Below are 18,846 nucleotides of genomic sequence, written 5' to 3' on the forward strand. Positions count from 1 at the left end.
AATAATTAAAAATCCTAAACCATATAGATCACAATGGCTTAATGATAGTGGTGAGATAAAAGTAAATAAACAAGCCAAAGTAAAATTCAGCATTGATACATATGTGGATGTTGTATTGTGTGATGTTGTTCCTATGCATGTGGGTCATATTTTTTTGGGTAGGCAATGGAAATTTGATAGAGATGCTAGCCATTATGGTAGAGAGAATAGAAGTGTATTTAAATTTAAAGGGAAAAAGTTTAAGTTGGAGCCATTAACTCCAAAGGAAGTATTTAGCGATCAACTTCAAATGTAACAAAGGAGGGAAGCCGAGAGGTTCAAAGAGAAGGCTAGTATGGCACCAACGGTTCCACCATCCATCCAAAAGGAGAAAGGTGAGCTTGCTGTCCAAGGTAAGTCCTCTAAAACCTAGGTTGAGTGGAAAATTTTTAACAAACCTGAGAGAGAGAAAGTGAGAGACAAAGCCGAGTATGATAGAAAACAAATGCAAACCGTGAGTGGGAAAGAAAGGAAAGGGAAGAAAAATAAAAATTTTTATCTTAGCTTTGGTGATGTTAATAAAGTAATTATGAATAAGAAATCATTGCTAGTCATGAATTTTAAAGATACTTATTTAAAGATGTTTTTGTTGCATAGAACTTTATTTGCATTATCGAAAGCTTTGCTTAGTGGAAATTTGAAAATTTGAGAAAGATTATTTGCTAATATTAAAAAGTTTGATGAACTTGTATTTCTAGTATTTGTTGTGATAGTGTTTGACCCAGGAGATTGGTTTTGGTTTCAACTAAGGAAGGAGAGGATTCCAAAACAAAGAAAGTCCAAGCTTATGCCGCGAGGAGATGGATCTTTTCAAGTTTTGGAAAGGATCAATGAAAACGCCTACAACCTTGATTTACCGGGTGAGTATAATATGAGTACTACATTCAAAGATGCTGATTTATTTCCTTTTGCTGCAGGTGATGAACTAGATTTTGAGGACAAATCCTTTTCAGGAGGAGGGAAATGATGTGATTTTGCCCGAGCCTGTATAATCGACAACCCACTGGGGTGCTGATTCAATTTGGATGAAGACCAGACCAATCACTAGGGCTCAAACTAAGAAGTTTAGGGATCACCTTGCTACATTTATCTAGGGCATAATCCATTCTCAAGAGGGCATATCTATTCCCCAAGAACCAAGACCTGTTTTGAGCATACATGTGGTGGAAGCCGATACGGGCCTGGGTAGCGGTTTTGGTACTTTTTAGGAGTCCGGACAGCATGAAATGGTTCTAAATGTTTATGGATTCAATTAATATGTCTAAGAAGTCATGGAATCAATTCAAGGCAGCTTCAAAGGCAAACAAACAGGTGGTGAGCGCATTGGTCCAAGATTTGCCGGGTTTTACTATATTTTGCTGAGTAGGCTTTTTCTCTCTCTTCCAAGCAAAGGAGACGTGTGGGACTTCATGGTCAGCTTATTTGGCATCCTAAAAAGCATATTAAAACTGATTTGGAGCTCAAATTTGTAAAAAAAAAAAAAGGTCAAAGTCAACTTAGTCAAAAAGCTAGTATTTTAGTTTCTTAATTTAATTCTACTTTTTGTCTTAGGAAATTACCATTACTTTTTGAATTCTATTTATTTATTTGCTGGAAAAATAAGTTTAGGAAAGTTATTATTTTATTATTTTCATTGTAAATTAATTAATTCCTAATTCAAAATAAAGGAATTAATTAATCCAAAGTGATTAGGAAAGAAGTAGATTTTCGGCCATAATAGAATTCTACAAGTCATGGCCGGTTTTACCTATTGTAATTAGGGTTTATTTTTATTTTATCTTAGCCTATAAAAGGGCTTATTTTTAGGAAGAACACAACATTAATAATATTCATAATTTATTTTGTGAGATTGAATTTCTCCTTATTCTTTTGAACACCTAAAACACCATTAGAGAGTGAGTGTTTTAGTTTTGACTTATCAATAGGACTTCCATCACCTATTGTGGCATCTTCACTATATACCAAGGTTTCTAATCACAGGTTGGTTAGGGTCAAGGTGACCATTAGAACTTGAACATAGTTAGATCGGGGTTAATATAATACGGGTTTAGGAGTAGGTCATCCTAGGTTCATATGAAAGTATTTGTGCGTATGTGGCATTTACTCTCAACTCCTCAATTTCATAACCTTCTTCCATCACATCCCAAAGTCCAAAGGCTTGTAGGTAGGCTTTCATCTTTATGCTCCAAATGGAGTAATTTTGGTGGAGTGGGTGGTGCAAAACTTTGAGAAGCCATGACTCAAAATTGGATTTTGAAGAAAATAACTCTTGGGTTTGATTTTTGGTGAGTTTTCTAGCTAGATTTTTTACCATTTCAAGCAAAAAATGAAAGGAATGAAATAGGGTGTTCTTGATACGAATCCACCTGAGACTGTTCGACCGACAACCCGCTGGGGTGCTGACCCAATACAAATGAAGGTGGGGCCAATCACTAGGGCCCAAGCCAAGAAGTTCAAGGATAATCTTGCTGTCTTCATACAAGGAATAAGTCATAGTCAAGAGAGGTTGGCCATATCTAAAGAACCAAGGCCTGTTTTACTCATAAAAGCAATAGAAGCCAAACGAGGCCCGGGTGACATTTTTGGTGACAATAAGGAGGTCGGGTTGTATGAATTGGAACCCCATACTTATGGGTTCAATTCATATGGAGGATGAGTCATAGAAACCAGCCAAAGCAGCTTCAAAGCTGACCAACAAGGTGGTTTGCGCACAAGGGGAAGAAAAAGCCGGATTTGCTATATTCCTTGCTGGCTTTATTGTATTTTACTGTATTAGCCTTTTCTCATACTTCCAAGCAAGGGCAACGTGAGGAACTTAACAATAAGCTTATTTGGCATTCCACAAAGATTATTGAAGCTGATTTGGAGTCCAATTGGATCAAAGGAGGGGCATTACCAACATAGCCGAAATTTACCATTTTTAGTTTCCTAATTTGTTCTTACTTTTTGTTTTAGGAAACTACCATTACTTTGAGGTTTTTATTTCTTTATTTTTTGGACAAATAACTTTAGGAAGGTTTTTATTTTATTCTTTCCATTGTAAATTAATTAATTCCTAATTTAATATAAATGAATTAATTAATCAAACTTAGATTAGGAAAGGAAGAATAGTTTCGGCCAACTAGGTTTCTTTATGTGTGTGGCCGGTTTTACCTAGGGTTTTTAGGGTTTATTTTGTTTCTTTTAAAGCCTATTTAAAGGCTTATTTTTCAATAATAATTAACTTTGATTTGATTGAGAAATACTTGTGAGATTAATTATCTATTTGTTCTTTGAGAACACCTAAAACACCATTAGAGAATTGGTTGTTTTAGCTTGACTTATCAATAGATTTTCCATCCCCTATTGTGGCGTCTACATTATACCAAGGTTTCTAACCATAGGTTGGTTAGGGGTTGAGGTCCATTCCATTAGAACTTGAACTTAATTAAGATCCGGGCTAATATAATACGAGTTTAGGAGCAGGTCATCCTAGGTTCGCATAAATTCTATCATAAGAAAATAGGCTACAAATAAAGCTTATAAGGTCCCTCAATGGTTCAGACAAAGCTTTGATACCATGTTGGAGTTTGGTGTGGTTTTTGGGTTCACTTGGCCAAGAGTGTTGTACACAAAGTGTTAGTCTTGTGCACAACCTTTAATCCGGTTTTCGGTTTGGTATTTATGTGATTTTTGTATTTTTTTTTTTTTTTAGTATGGTGAGGTTTGTTAGGGTTTTAGTTTGGAAGGAAGAAGAAGAATATGAAGAAGAAGAGAAGATGCTAAAGTAGGCCTCACAAACTAGACAACATAATATATTTTATTTATTTATTTCATTGTTGTATTATATTGGTACAAAACTTGTCTCACACATGTGAAATGTGTATGAGATCAAATATAAGTCTTTAAAATTAATAAAATAAAAATTTCCCACCTACCAAAAGTTCAAATACCAGCTCACATGTGAGTGCACAAATATGGGAAAGGTTGGTAAGATTTTGAACTTCAAAATGCTGTCTGCACCAAATCAGGTAATACTACTTTGACCTGATGGAATGCTGGGATATCTTCATCCAAATTGTTGAGTTTAGACATGTGGCATTTTGAAATATTAAGGATAAAATATGGAGAAGAAAAAGTCCAAAAGAATTGGGTAAGGCCTCCAATTCATCTCAAACCCGCAGGCATAACTGTGGGAAATCTCAGCAGTTATGCCAACTTGGAACCTGCATATCTTGGGCTTCGCAGGTCCTTTTTGAGTCATTCTTTTTGATATATTTTCTTTCACATGTCTATTACAATGTAGCCAAAAACCAAAATCTGGTTCTGAAAACCTAGAAAATGCCACCCCCAACAATGGACCAATGTTGCTGGAAACATAATTTCCAGCACATGGCCATTTTACAAAACAAAATCAATTCCCAACAAAGAAACAATTCCTAAGCTAAATATGGCAAAACATAGGCATTCAAAAGATATTAAAAGGAACATAACACATAGACATGCATATTTCTTTAAGATATTCAAGAAAATATTGCTTGTAAAGAAAGAAAGAGGGTGCAAACCTTGGTAAACTTTGGCTTGCACAAGGTGGCAAGGTTACCACATTTTCAACACTAGTTTAGGCCCCAAATCAGCTCTAATATGCCATGTAGGTTGAAAAATAGGATTAGAATTGGTTCCCATTTGTTTCCATTGATTGGAATAAGCAAAGCTTGCTTGAACAACAAGAAAGACATTTCCTAGCACCAAAACCACTAAAAAAATGACCAAGTTGATCTCAATGTGGAGATGTGTTTTATGTTAGGTCTTGCTGCTGCTTTAACTTGATTCCATGATCCGTTGGTGTGTTTGATCATGTTCAAATGCTAACAAACTTGTCCTTTACTGTCTGGAGTCCATAGATGCACCAAAACAGCTTACTGGGTCCATTCGGCCTCCATAACTTGGATGCATAGTACGAGCTTCAAATCTTCAGGTATTAACATGCCTTTTTGAGGTTTAATAACACCTTGAATGTAGTTAATCAGATTGTCTTTAAATCTCTTAGCTGTTTTTCTAGTAATTCGCCTTGTCTTCAATTGTATAAGATTAGCACCTATGTAAGCTGTAGGTTGTGATGGAATTTGGTGTAGGTTTATGTTGTTGTACCCTAGAGCACAATCATTCAAGGTGTTAGTCAAGAATGATTGTTGTTGGTTCTTGGTTCTTGATTTTGTTTTTTTTGGTTTGTTAAGGTTTTGTTTCTGGTTTTAATGGAGGTTTAGGGTTCTTGAAAAGGTTGTTAGCTTTTGGGAAGAAGAAGAAAACAAATGTAGTAGTTGAGAGAGAGAGAGAAAGCCAAAATTGTTGTTTTTTCAAAATATGTTTTTCGAATATTACTTCCTCAATGTTTTCATTACAATTTTCATACTTTTAAATAAATTAAAAAGACAATAAGACATGCTGCCATATTGAGCAATAAATACAAAAGCATTAAAAGTAACCAACCAAGCCAAACTACCTCAACTAACTCCAATCAATGTGCTGGGCATGCAAGAAACCTTCTTTAATGGGCAGTTCAGCTTGTCTGAGGCATTTGAATTTGAAAACCAGCTCCATTTGACTTGAAAATTGGAGGGAAGCCTTTTTGAATATTAACCTGTGTTCTAGCCAAAAACCAGATAAAAAAAATCCCATTTTCCCATCCAAAAATAATCAAACCCGAGGCAGTTTTGTCCAGATTTTTGGGCAACAAAACTGCACAAGGGTCAGACCCAAATCCCAAACCTTTTTCAAACAGCATCCAAGGAAGTGGACTTATGTTGCTGGAAATACAATTCCAGCAACTAGACAAAAAAGGGCCCTAAGCTTTAGTTAATGAGCTTAGGGCATTACAAAAAGGGTATTGTTCTTAAACATTACAAGATAAAATAAAATGCATAAACATAAATAATGTTTGGCCTTTGATGTTGCAAAACAAAGAGTGCAAGTGTAACCGAACTACCTTGCACATTGTGGCAAGATCACCACATTTCAACACTCCTCCTTGGTGTTCTTGCTTGAAATATTTAGAAGCTTCCTCAAGGTCTCAAATCTTGCTTTTGGAAGTGGCTTGGTGAAGAAATCTGCAAGGTTATCTTTGGTCTTGATATATTCCAAGCTTACATCTCCATTTTCTTCAAACTCCCTCAAAGAGTGATACTTCACCGGTATGTGTTTTGTCCTTCATATGGCTGAAGTGTTGTCACATTTGATGATGGTTGAACCCTCTTGAGGATAACCAAGGTCCTCCAATAATTTTCTAAGCCAAATGCATTGATTTGCACATGAAGAGCAAGCAATGTACTCGGCTTCGGCGGTGCTTTGAGCGGTTGTTGCTTGCTTCTTTGCATTCCATGAGAATGGTCCACTACCAAGTGGAAAATGATGCGAATCCACCCGAGACTGCTCGACCAACAACCCGCTGGGGTGCTGACCCAATACAAATGAAGGTGGGGCCGATCACTAGGGCCCAAGCCAAGAGGTTCAAGGACAATCTTGCTGTCTTCATACAAGGAATAAGTCATAGCCAAGAGGGGTTGGCCATATCTAAAGAACAAAGGCCTGTGTTACTCATACAAGCAATAGAAGCCAAAACGGGGTCGGGTGACGTTTTTGGTAACAATAAAGAGGCCGGGTTGTATGAATTGGAACCCCATCTTTATGGGTTCAATTCATATGGAGGATGAGTCATAGAAACCAGCCAAAGCAGCTTCAAAGCTGACCAACAAGGTGGTTTGCGCACAAGGAGAAGGAAAGGGCCGGATTTGCTGTATTCTCCGCGGGTTTTACTGTATTTTACTGTATTGACCTTTTTTCATACTTCCAAGCAAGGGCAACGTGGGGAACTTCACAATAAGCTTATTTGGCATCCTACAAAGCATATTGAAGCTGATTTGGAGATCAATTTGGTCAAAGAATAGTCAAAGTCAAATTAGTCAAAAAGCTAGTATTTTAGTTTCCTAATTTTATTCTACTTTTTGTTTTAGGAAACTACCTTTACTTTTTAAGTTTTATTTATTTATTTTCTGGATAAATAAGTTTAGGAAAGTTTTTATTTTATTATTTTCATTGTAAATTAATTAATTCCTAAATTCAACATAAAGGAATTAATTAATCCAAATTAGTTTAGGATTAGGAAAGTTTCGGCCAAGGTAGGATTCTCCATTGTGTGGCCGGTTTTTCCTAGGGTTTTTAGGGTTTATGTTGTTTCTTTCAAAGCCTATTTAAAGGCTTATTTTTCATTAATAAGATAACTTTGAAAACTTTGATTTGATAAAGAAAATACTTGTGAGATTAATTATCTCTTTGTTCTTTGAGAACACCTAAAACACCATTAGAGAATTGGTTGTTTTAGCTTGACTTATCAATAGGTTTTCCATCCCCTATTGTGGCGTCTACATTATACCAAGGTTTCTAACCACAGGTTGGTTAGGGGTTGAGGTCAATTCCATTAGAACTTGAACATAATCAGATCCGGGCTAATATAATACGGGTTTAGGAGCAGGTCGTCCTAGGTTCGTATCATTTGGTATCAGAGCTAAATTTTGTTCAGGTTTGATCTATCTTTATTTGCTTTATTTGTTTTTGTGTTATTCTGCAATTTTAGCATTAGGATAAGGTTGCATCCATCCTATACACGTTCAGCATATTAAAAAAAGAAAAAAAAGAAAAAAATTCATTCCTAGTTGAATTAGGTTTCCTAGTTTTATCGTATTTTTGTTTCCTAGTTTGTTGGTTGTCTTTTATCATTGTTCTTGTTAATTTGGTTTTTGTTGATTTTTCTTTGCTGTTTTAGTCTTAGAAATTTGCATTCATATATTCAAAAAAAAAAAAAAAAAAAAAAAGAAGTTTGCGGCATCAATTAAAAAAAAAAAAAAAAAACTGCACATTTTGTTTATTTGGAGGTCACGGGTTTGGTGGTTGTTTTTGAGTTGGAATTGCAGTTTTGGTAATTATTCTTGCTACTGCAGTTGTTTATGTTCTGTGAGTGAAAAAAAAAAAAAAAGAAGGTAAAGCCGAATATTAAAAAAAAAAAAAAAAAAGAAAAATATTTCGGTTTGTTGGAGTTTAAATTGTTTGCTGGAAATTTGTTGGAGCTGCTGGTTTTTTTGATTATTTATTCAGTATTTGAGTTGCTGGGAAATTAATCTTGCTGCTGGATATTTGGATTTTGGGTGTTTAAATTATTTGGATTAAAATCAGTTAAAGGATTTGATACCAAACTTGAATTAAGAACAACAACCAACAAGTTTTCTATATTTTTGTTCTCTTTGATTCTTGATCGTATTTGAATTTATTTTCCTGGAATTTTATTCTTGAACTCATAATCTACTACCATCTGGTGCAGTTTTCAAAAATTCCAACGTTTTACCATTATTTTGTGTTTTCTTGTCTAGAAAGCCGAAAAATTAGGATTTGTTGGATTCTTTCGGTATTGCCTACTTTTTGCTACTGTTTTGTTGATAAGTTTAATTAAAACATACTAGTGATCTAATTGCTGTTTTGTGGGTGTTTTAATTAGAACTTTGAGATAATTCATTGAGTGGAAAAAGGCAAGAGTGTGTGAGCTTAAAAGAGGGTAAAAGCCGAAACTAGTGTGCAAACACGAGTGTCGAGACCTTGTTTGAGTGAAACACGTGAGGGAGTGAATATTGTGAGGTTTTATTTTATTTTTGCAGTATTTTACTAACATGGCAGATTCTAGAATAAGAAGAGGGGATCCACCCTTGAGGATCAATGAGGAAGAGTCTGTAGCATTTCATGGCGATGACCGAGCTACCGGAAGTGGAGATCAAGTGGACTTGAGAACTATTTTGGAATCAATACAGCGGATGAGTGCTCAATTTGAGCATGTAAACCAAAGAGTGGGAAGATTAGAAGCCTCGCAAGGAAGGCCGAATACAAGAAATAGGCAAGAATTCCATGGAGGACGAGGCCGAGGACGAGGAGGTCGCGAGAGGCCGAGAGAGGAATTTGATGAGGAGCCATTGGACGGTGACTTTGAGGAAGGTATGGACGAAACCTTTGCTGTCCAAGATAGAGCTGCCCGTGGGAGATATAGGAGGGAGGATACAGATGAAGATTTGGGAAATATCAAGGTTAATATCCCACCTTTTATGGGTAAAAGTGATCCTGAAGCTTATTTGGAGTGGGAAGAGAAAATGGAGATGATTTTTGACTGCCAGAACTATTCGGAAGGTAAGAAGGTGAAGATGGCAGCAATGGAGTTTGGCCATTATGCACTCCAATGGTGGATAAATGAGCAAAGTACCCGAAGGAGGGTTGGTGAGGACTTAATTACAACATGGCGACAAATGAAAGGAGTCATGAGGAAGCGATTTGTGCCATCCCATTACCAAAGGTTGCTGCATCAAAGGCTTCAATCTTTGTCTCAAGGAAGTAGGTCCGTGGAGGATTATTACAAAGAGATGGAGATGTTAATGATGAGGTTAAACATGAGGGAGGATAGAGAGGCAACAATGGCAAGATTTCTTGGAGGGTTAAACCGTGACATTGCCAACCAACTTGAATTACAACAATACTTGGAATTGGAGGAGATGTTGCATGTAGCCATTAAACTTGAGAACCAATTCAAGAGGAGGGGTGTTAGTACACGGTTTGGAGGAGTTTCTAGCAGTGGAAGGACAAGTTCAAGTGGCTGGAAAAACAATTCCACTTATGAAAACAAGTTGAGGCCGAAATTAGGAGAAGAATCTACCAACCGGCCAAGAAGGGAGGTCAAGACCGAATCTGTCCAAGCACTTAGAGGTGAGGTAAAATCTGATCCTAAACCTCAAAAATCCAGAGAAATAATTTGTTTTAAGTGCCAAGGAAGAGGACACATAGCCAGCCAATGCCCAAATAGAAGAATCATGGTATTAAAGGGTGATGGTGAGCTGGAATCCGCAAGTGAAGAAAGTGGGGCTGAAACCGAGTAAGAGGAGGATCGCAATGAAGATGAATCCGAACCTGTGGATACATCTAATGTCGAGTTGAGCTTGGTTTCAAGGAGAGTACTTGCTGTCTACAAGGATGAAGAGCAGATACAAAGGGAAAACATCTTCCACACTCGCTGCGAAATACAAGGTAAAATTTGTAGCATGATTATAGATAGTGGGAGTTGTACTAATGTGATAAGTAATCTTGTAGTTGATAAATTAGGCTTGAAAATAATTAAACATCCAGAACCTTATAGATTACAATGGCTTAATGATAGTGGTGAGATGAAAGTAAACAAACAAGCCAAAGTAAAATTTAATATAGGTAGATATGAGGATGTAGTTTTATGTGATATTGTGCCTATGATTGCCGGACATATACTATTAGGTAGACCATGGCAATTTGATAAAGATGCTACTCATTTTGGTCGAGAAAATAGTATTGTTTTCAGGTTTAAAGGGAAGAAGATGAAGCTGGAACCATTATCTCCTAAAGAGGTTTACAAGGACCAATTACAAATGCAACAAAGGAGGGAAGCCGAAAAGCTCAAGGAAAAAGCAAGCATGGCACCAACGGCTTCACCATCCATTCAAGAAGGTAAGGTTGAGGTTGCTGACCAAGGTAAGGTTTCTAAGGTTCATATTGAGTGGAAAGACCAAGAAAAAGCCGAGAGAGAGGTGAGAAAAGAGAACAAACCCGAGAGCATACAAAATCCGAAAATTTCCGCCAATGAGAGCCAAACCGAGGGAAGAAAAAGAAAAGAAAGGAAAGAGAGGAAAAACCAGAATTTTTATTTGAGTTTAGGGGATATTAATAAGGTCATTGAGTGTAAGAAACCTTTGCTGGTCATGCTTTACAAAGAAAATTATTTTAATGATCAAACTAACTTTGAAGAACTTGAATTGCCAAGTTCAATGATTTCTCTTTTGAAGGAATTTGGAGATGTCTTCCCAAATGAGATTCCGAGTGGTTTACCACCTATTCGAGGGATAGAACATCAAATTGACTTTGTTCCGGGGGCTGCCATACCAAATAGACCAGCTTATAGGAGCAATCCCGAAGAAACAAAGGAGCTGCAAAAACAGGTAAGTGATTTGCTTGATAAAGGATATATTCGTGAGAGTTTAAGTCCTTGTGCTGTTCCTGTTTTGTTGGTACCTAAAAAGGATGGTTCTTGGAGAATGTGTGTTGATTGTAGGGCTATAAATAACATTACCATCAAATATAGACATTCCATTCCTAGATTAGATGATATGCTTGATGAATTGCATGGTGCTTGCGTGTTTACAAAAATTGATCTTAGGAGTGGTTATCACCAAATTAGGATGAAAGAAGGTGATGAAAGGAAAACCGCATTCAAAACTAAATATGGGCTGTATGAATGGTTAGTTATGCCTTTTGGATTATCTAATGCACCTAGTACTTTCATGAGGCTTATGAATCATGTAATGCGTCCATTTATTGGTAAATTTGTGGTTGTTTATTTTGATGACATTTTAATATATAGCCGAAATTTGGATGACCATGTGGATCAACTTAGGCAAGTTTTGCAAGTTCTTAGAAAGGAAAGATTATTTGCTAACATTAAAAAATGTGACTTTTGCAAAGAAGAACTTGTATTTCTAGGTTTTGTAGTAAGTGCTGCGGGAATCAAAGTTGACCAAGCTAAAGTGAAGGCAATCCAAGAGTGGCCGGTTCCTACATCCATTACCCAAGTGAGGAGCTTTCATGGCTTGGCAAGCTTTTACCGAAGATTTGTCAAGGATTTTAGTACCATAGCAGCACCATTGAATGAAGTTGTCAAGAAGAATATTGGCTTCAAATGGGGGGAAGTACAAGAAAAATCTTTTAATTTGTTGAAAGAAAAATTGTGTAATGCACCTTTGTTAGTTTTGCCAAATTTTTCTAAGACTTTTGAAATTGAGTGTGATGCTTCGGGTGTAGGTATTGGAGCTGTTTTAATGCAAGAAGGAAGGCCCATAGCCTACTTTAGTGAAAAATTGAATGGAGCTGCCCTAAACTACCCGACTTATGACAAGGAGATGTATGCTTTGGTGAGGGCTTTGGAGACGTGGCAGCATTATCTCATGCCAAAGGAGTTTGTGATTCATACGGATCATGAGTCTTTGAAGCATATCAAGGGTCAAGGAAATCTCAACCGAAGGCATGCTAAGTGGATTGAATTTATTGAAACATTTCCATATGTGATCCGCTACAAAAAAGGTAAGGAAAATGTGGTTGCCGATGCATTATCCCGAAGGTATGTGCTCTTTTCTACCTTAGATGCTAGGTTGCTTGGATTTGAACAATTGAAAGAACTTTATGAGCATGATAGTGACTTTGGAGATATTTTTAAAACCTGTTTGAAACATGGATTTAATAAATTTTACATATTTGAGGGATATTTGTTTAGGGAAAACAAACTTTGTGTGCCTAATTGTAGTATTAGGGAATTATTGGTTCGGGAAGGACATGGGGGTGGTTTAATGGGTCATTTTGGTGTTTTAAAGACTTTATCCTTGCTGCAAGAACATTTTTATTGGCCTAACATGAGGAGAGATGTTGAGAGAATTTGTGAAAGATGTGTGGAGTGCCGAAAAACAAAATCAACATTGAAACCGCATGGATTGTATAAGCCTTTGCCGATTCCTACCTATCCTTGGATAGATTTGTCTATGGATTTTATTCTTGGGTTGCCTAGGTCAAGGACAGGTAAGGATTCAATATTTATTGTAGTAGATAGGTTTTCTAAGATGGCACATTTTATTGCATGTAATAAAACTGATGATGCATCCAACATTGCTAATTTATTTTTCAAGGAAATTGTGAGATTACATGGTATGCCAAAAACTATTGTGTCGGATAGGGATGCTAAGTTCTTAAGCTATTTTTGGAAAACATTGTGGGCTAAATTAGGTACTAAGCTTTTATTTTCAACTACTTGTCATCCACAAACTGATGGACAAACCGAAGTAGTAAATAGAACCTTGTCTGCATTGTTGAGAGCATTAATTAGTAGAAATTTAAGGACTTGGGAAGAATGTTTGCCACATGTTGAATTTGCATATAATAGGTCTTTACATTCAGCAACTAAATTTACTCCATTTGAAATTGTTTATGGTTTTAATCCTTTGACTCCATTAGATTTAACACCTTTGCCTTTAAGTGAGCGTGCTAATCTAGATGGAAAACAAAAAGCTGATTTTGTAAAGCAGATTCATGAGAAGACTCGAGCAAACATTGAGAGAAGGACTGAGCAATATGCAAGGGTGGCTAATCAAGGCCGAAAATCAATGGTGTTTGAACCTGGAGATTGGGTATGGCTGCACTTAAGGAAAGAAAGATTTCCCGAACAAAGGAAATCAAAACTCATGCCGAGGGGTGATGGACCTTTTCAAGTTTTGGAGAGGATAAACGACAATGCCTACAAACTTGATCTACCGGGTGAGTATAATGTTAGTGCCTCCTTTAATGTTGCTGATTTATCTCCTTTTGCTGCAGGTGATGACTTCGATTTGAGGACAAATCCTTTTCAAGAGGAGGGGAATGATGCGAATCCACCCGAGACTGCTCGACCAACAACCCGCTGGGGTGCTGACCCAATACAAATGAAGGTGGGGCCGATCACTAGGGCCCAAGCCAAGAGGTTCAAGGACAATCTTGCTGTCTTCATACAAGGAATAAGTCACAGCCAAGAGGGGTTGGCCATATCTAAAGAACAAAGGCCTGTGTTACTCATACAAGCAATAGAAGCCAAAACGGGGTCGGGTGACGTTTTTGGTAACAATAAAGAGGCCGGGTTGTATGAATTGGAACCCCATCTTTATGGGTTCAATTCATATGGAGGATGAGTCATAGAAACCAGCCAAATCAGCTTCAAAGCTGACCAACAAGGTGGTTTGCGCACAAGGAGAAGGAAAGGGCCGGATTTGCTGTATTCTCCGCGGGTTTTACTGTATTTTACTGTATTGACCTTTTTTCATACTTCCAAGCAAGGGCAACGTGGGGAACTTCACAATAAGCTTATTTGGCATCCTACAAAGCATATTGAAGCTGATTTGGAGATCAATTTGGTCAAAGAATAGTCAAAGTCAAATTAGTCAAAAAGCTAGTATTTTAGTTTCCTAATTTTATTCTACTTTTTGTTTTAGGAAACTACCTTTACTTTTTAAGTTTTATTTATTTATTTTCTGGATAAATAAGTTTAGGAAAGTTTTTATTTTATTATTTTCATTGTAAATTAATTAATTCCTAAATTCAACATAAAGGAATTAATTAATCCAAATTAGTTTAGGATTAGGAAAGTTTCGGCCAAGGTAGGATTCTCCATTGTGTGGCCGGTTTTTCCTAAGGTTTTTAGGGTTTATGTTGTTTCTTTCAAAACCTATTTAAAGGCTTATTTTTCATTAATAAGATAACTTTGAAAACTTTGATTTGATAAAGAAAATACTTGTGAGATTAATTATCTCTTTGTTCTTTGAGAACACCTAAAACACCATTAGAGAATTGGTTGTTTTAGCTTGACTTATCAATAGGTTTTCCATCCCCTATTGTGGCGTCTACATTATACCAAGGTTTCTAACCACAGGTTGGTTAGGGGTTGAGGTCAATTCCATTAGAACTTGAACATAATCAGATCCGGGCTAATATAATACGGGTTTAGGAGCAGGTCGTCCTAGGTTCGTATCAGAAAAGATACCCCGAAGTGCTTTTCATATAATCCAAGCATCCAGCCCAATCATTATTTGAGTAGGCCATTAATCTCATCACATCTTGCCTATCATACCAAACTCCAAAGTCTTGTGTTCCTTTTAAGTATCTAAGAATTCTTTTGGCACCTACAAAATGATTTTGGGATGGTGCTTGCATATACCTAGACAAAACACATGTGGCATGCATAATATCTGGTCTTGATGAACATACATAGAGCAAACTTGGTATAATGAAGACACAACAATAGGTGATGGATATCCTATTGATAAGTCAAAACTAAAATACTCACTCTCTAATGGTGTTTTAGGTGTTCAAAGAGAACTAAAAGTATTCTATCTCATAAATAAATTTCTGAATATTATTAAAGGTGTGTTCTTCCTAAAAAATAAGACCTTAAATAGGCTAGAGTTACAAACAATAAAAACCTAAAAACTAAAGCAAAACTGGCCAAGCATGTTGTTTCCTAAAGGTGGCCGAATTCTCTCTTCTTCCCTAATCTAATTTTGATTAATTAATTTTTTTATTTTGAATTAGAAATTAATTAATCTAGAATTAAAATAATAAAATAATAACTTCCCTAAACTAATTTTTCCAGCAAATAAATAAATAAAAACCAACTAAAAGACTAATTTCCTAAAAAATAAAAGTCAAAAACAAATTAGGAAACTAAATAACTATCTTTTTGACTAAGCTATCTTTGACTAAACCTTGACCAATTTAAGCTCCTAATCAGCTTCCATATGCTTTGTAGGATGCCAAATAGGATTATCATTGAGTCCCATACATTGCCCTTGCTTGGATAAAGGAGAAAATGCCAACTCAGTGAAATACAGTAAAACCGACTAAACTTCCTCTTATGCGCACACCACTTGTTTGATTGCCTTTAAAGCTGCCTTGACTTGATTCCATGACCTAGTAGAGATCTGTATTTAATCAATGAAGTGTTGGAACCATTTCTTGCTGCCTGGAGTTCATATTTGCACGAAAACAGCTACCCGGGTCCATATTGACCTTCACCACTTAGATGCTTAGAACAGGCTTAATATCTTCGGGTATTGACAAGCCCTTTTGAGAATTGATAACTCTATGTGTAAAGGCAGCCAGGTTGTCCTTAAATTTCTTGGATTGAGCCCTAGTGATTGGCCTGGTCTTCAACTGTATAGGATCTACACCTCAGTGGGTTGTCGATTCTGCGGGCACGTATGGATTCTCATAAAAAACCAATCAATATGAGAACCTATTGATATGAACCTAGATCGACTCACGCCTAAACCAGTATTATATTAGCCCAGATCTCAATTAAGTTCATGTTCTTATGGGAAACCTTAACCCCTAATCAACCTATGATTATAAACCTTGGTATAATGAAGACGCCATAGTAGGTTATGGATGCCCTATTGATAAGTTAAAATAAAACACACACTCTCTAATTATGTTTTAGGTGTTCAAAGAGAATAAAGAGAATTCTATCTCACAAAATAATTTCTGAATATAAGCCTTTAAATAGGCTAGCAAAGAACAAAATAAAACCCTGATTATCTAGGTTAAATCGGCCACCAAAGAATAGGAAACCTAGCTTGCCCGAAATTCACCTCCTTTTCTAATCTAATTTGGATTAATTAATTCCTTTATTTTAATTAGGAATTAATAAATTTACAACGAAAAATAATAAAATAATAACCCCTAATCAACCTGTGATTAGAAACCTTGGTATAATGATGACACCACAATAAGTTATGGATGCCCTATTGATAAGTCAAACTAAAATATACAGTCTCTAATGGTGTTTTAGCTGTTCAAAGAGAACAAAGAGAATTCCATCTCACAAAATAATTTCTGAATATTATTAAAGGTTTGTTCTTCCTAAAAAATAAGCATTTAAATAGGCTAGCAAAGAAAAAAATAAAACCCTAATTATCTAGGTAAAATCGGCCACCAAAGAATGGGAAACTTAGCTTGGCTGAAATTCACCACCTTTCCTAATCTAATTTGGATTAATTAATTCCTTTATTTTGAATTGGTAATTACTTAAATTACAATGAAAAATAATAAAATAATAACTTTCCTACGTTGATTTATCCATAAATAAATAGAAAACCAAATAAAAAACTAATTTCCTAAAACAAAAAGTCAAAAACAAATTAGGAAACAAAAATACTTTTTCACTAACCAATCTTTGACCACTCGTTGACTAATTAAGCTCCAAATCAGCTTCCACATGCCTTGTAGGATGCCAAATAAGATTATCATGGAGTTCCACAAGTTCCCCTTTCTTGCATCAAAGAAAAAAGTCCAACTTAGCAAAATACAGTAAAGTCAGCAAATAATACAGCAACACCGGCCAACTTTCTCTCTCATGTGCACAAGCCCTTTTTGATTGCCTTTGAAACTTGATGTGATTCCGCCCGAGCCCGCTCAACCGATAACCCGCTGGGGTGCTGACCTGACACGGATGAAGACTAGGCCAATCACAAGAGCTCAAATTAAGAGATTTAAGGACAACCTGGGAGAATTTATAGAGGGGGTAATCAATCTCAACAGAGCTTGTCCATACTTGAAGATACAAAGCCTATTCTAAGCATCCAAGGGGTGGAAGCCGATACGGACCCGGGTAGCAGTTTTGGTGCAAATATGGACAACGGACAGCATGAAATGGTTCCAACTCTTTATGGATTCAATACATATGTATAAGAGGATATGGAATCAAGTCAAGCCAGCTTCAAAGGCATTCAAAAAGGGGTTGTACGGACAGCTTCAAATTTGGCCTGTTTTTTACTGTATTTTGTGTTGGCTTTACTGTATTTTGTTGAGTTGGCTTTTTCTTCCTCTTCCAAGCACGGGCAATGTGTGGGACTTCATATTCAACTTATTTGGCATCCTACAAAACATATTGAAGCTGATTTGGCGCTCAATTTTGTCAAAGAATGGTCAAAGTTAACGTAGTTAAAAAGCTAGTATTATAGTTTCCTAATTTGATTCTACTTTTTGTTTTAGGAAATTACCATTACTTTTTAGTTTTTATTTATTTATTTTCTGGAAAAACAAGTTTAGGAAAGTTATTATTTTATTATTTTCATTGTAAATTAATTAATTCCTAATTCAAAATAAAGGAATTAATTAATCCAAATTAGATTAGGAAAGGAGTGAGAATTTCGGCCACCATAGGAAACTACTTTGTATGGCCGATTTTTCCTAGGGTTTTTAGGGTTTATTTTGTTTATTTCAAAGCCTATTTAAAGGTTTATTTTTCAATAAGAATATAACTTTGATTTGATTAAGAAAATACTTGTGAGATTAATTATCTCTTTGTTCTTTGAGAACAGCTAAAACACCATTAGAGAATTGGTTGTTTTAGCTTGACTTATCAATAGGTTTTCCATCCCCTATTGTGGCGTCTACATTATACCAAGGTTTCTAACCACAGGTTGGTTAGGGGTTGAGGTCCATTCCATTAGATTTTGAACTTAATTGAGATCCGGGCTAATATAATACGGGTTTAGGAGCAGGTCGTCCTAGGTTCGTATCATTTGGTATCAGAGCTAAATTTTGTTCAGGTTTAATCTATCTTTATTTGCTTTATTTGTTTTTGTGTTATTCTGCAATTTTATCATTAGGTTAAGGTTGCATTTAAAAAAAAAATTCATTCCTAGTTGAATTAGGATTTCCTAGTTTTATCGTATTTTTGTTTCCTAGTTTGTTGGTTGTTTTTTGCCATCATTGTTCTTGTTAATTTTGGTTTTTGTTGATTTTTCTTTGCTGTTTTAGTCTTAAATATTTGCATTCATCTATTCAAAAAAAAAAAAAAAAAAAAGAGTTTGCGGCAACATTTAAAAAAAAAAAAAACTGCACATTTGTGTTTATTTGAAGGTCACAGGTGTGGTGAATTTCTAGAGTTGGAATTGCAAATTTGTTGTTTATTCTTGCTACTGCAGTTGTGTCTGATATTCAGTGAGTGAAAAAAAAAAAAAAACAGAAAGCCGAATATTAAAAATATATATATATATATCGGTTTGTTGAAAATTGGTGTTGAAGTTTGTTGCTGGAAATTTCTTGTAACTGCTGCTGGTTTTTTGCTTATTTATTCCATATTTGGAGTTTCTGGAGAGTTATTTTTGCTGCTGGATAGTTAAGTTTGAGTGCTAAATTATTTGG

The 18,846-nt window shown here is 35.9% G+C and overlaps 1 pseudogene; it reads left to right on the forward strand.

The window, feature by feature from the left end:
* The first annotated feature begins 9,089 nt into the window (after nt 1–9,089).
* Nucleotides 9,090–13,415, forward strand: LOC132805364 (uncharacterized; annotated as a pseudogene).
* Nucleotides 13,416–18,846: the final 5,431 nt, after the last annotated feature.

This window comes from Ziziphus jujuba, chromosome 9 (assembly GCF_031755915.1).
Source record: "Ziziphus jujuba cultivar Dongzao chromosome 9, ASM3175591v1".
NCBI lineage: Eukaryota > Viridiplantae > Streptophyta > Magnoliopsida > Rosales > Rhamnaceae > Ziziphus > Ziziphus jujuba.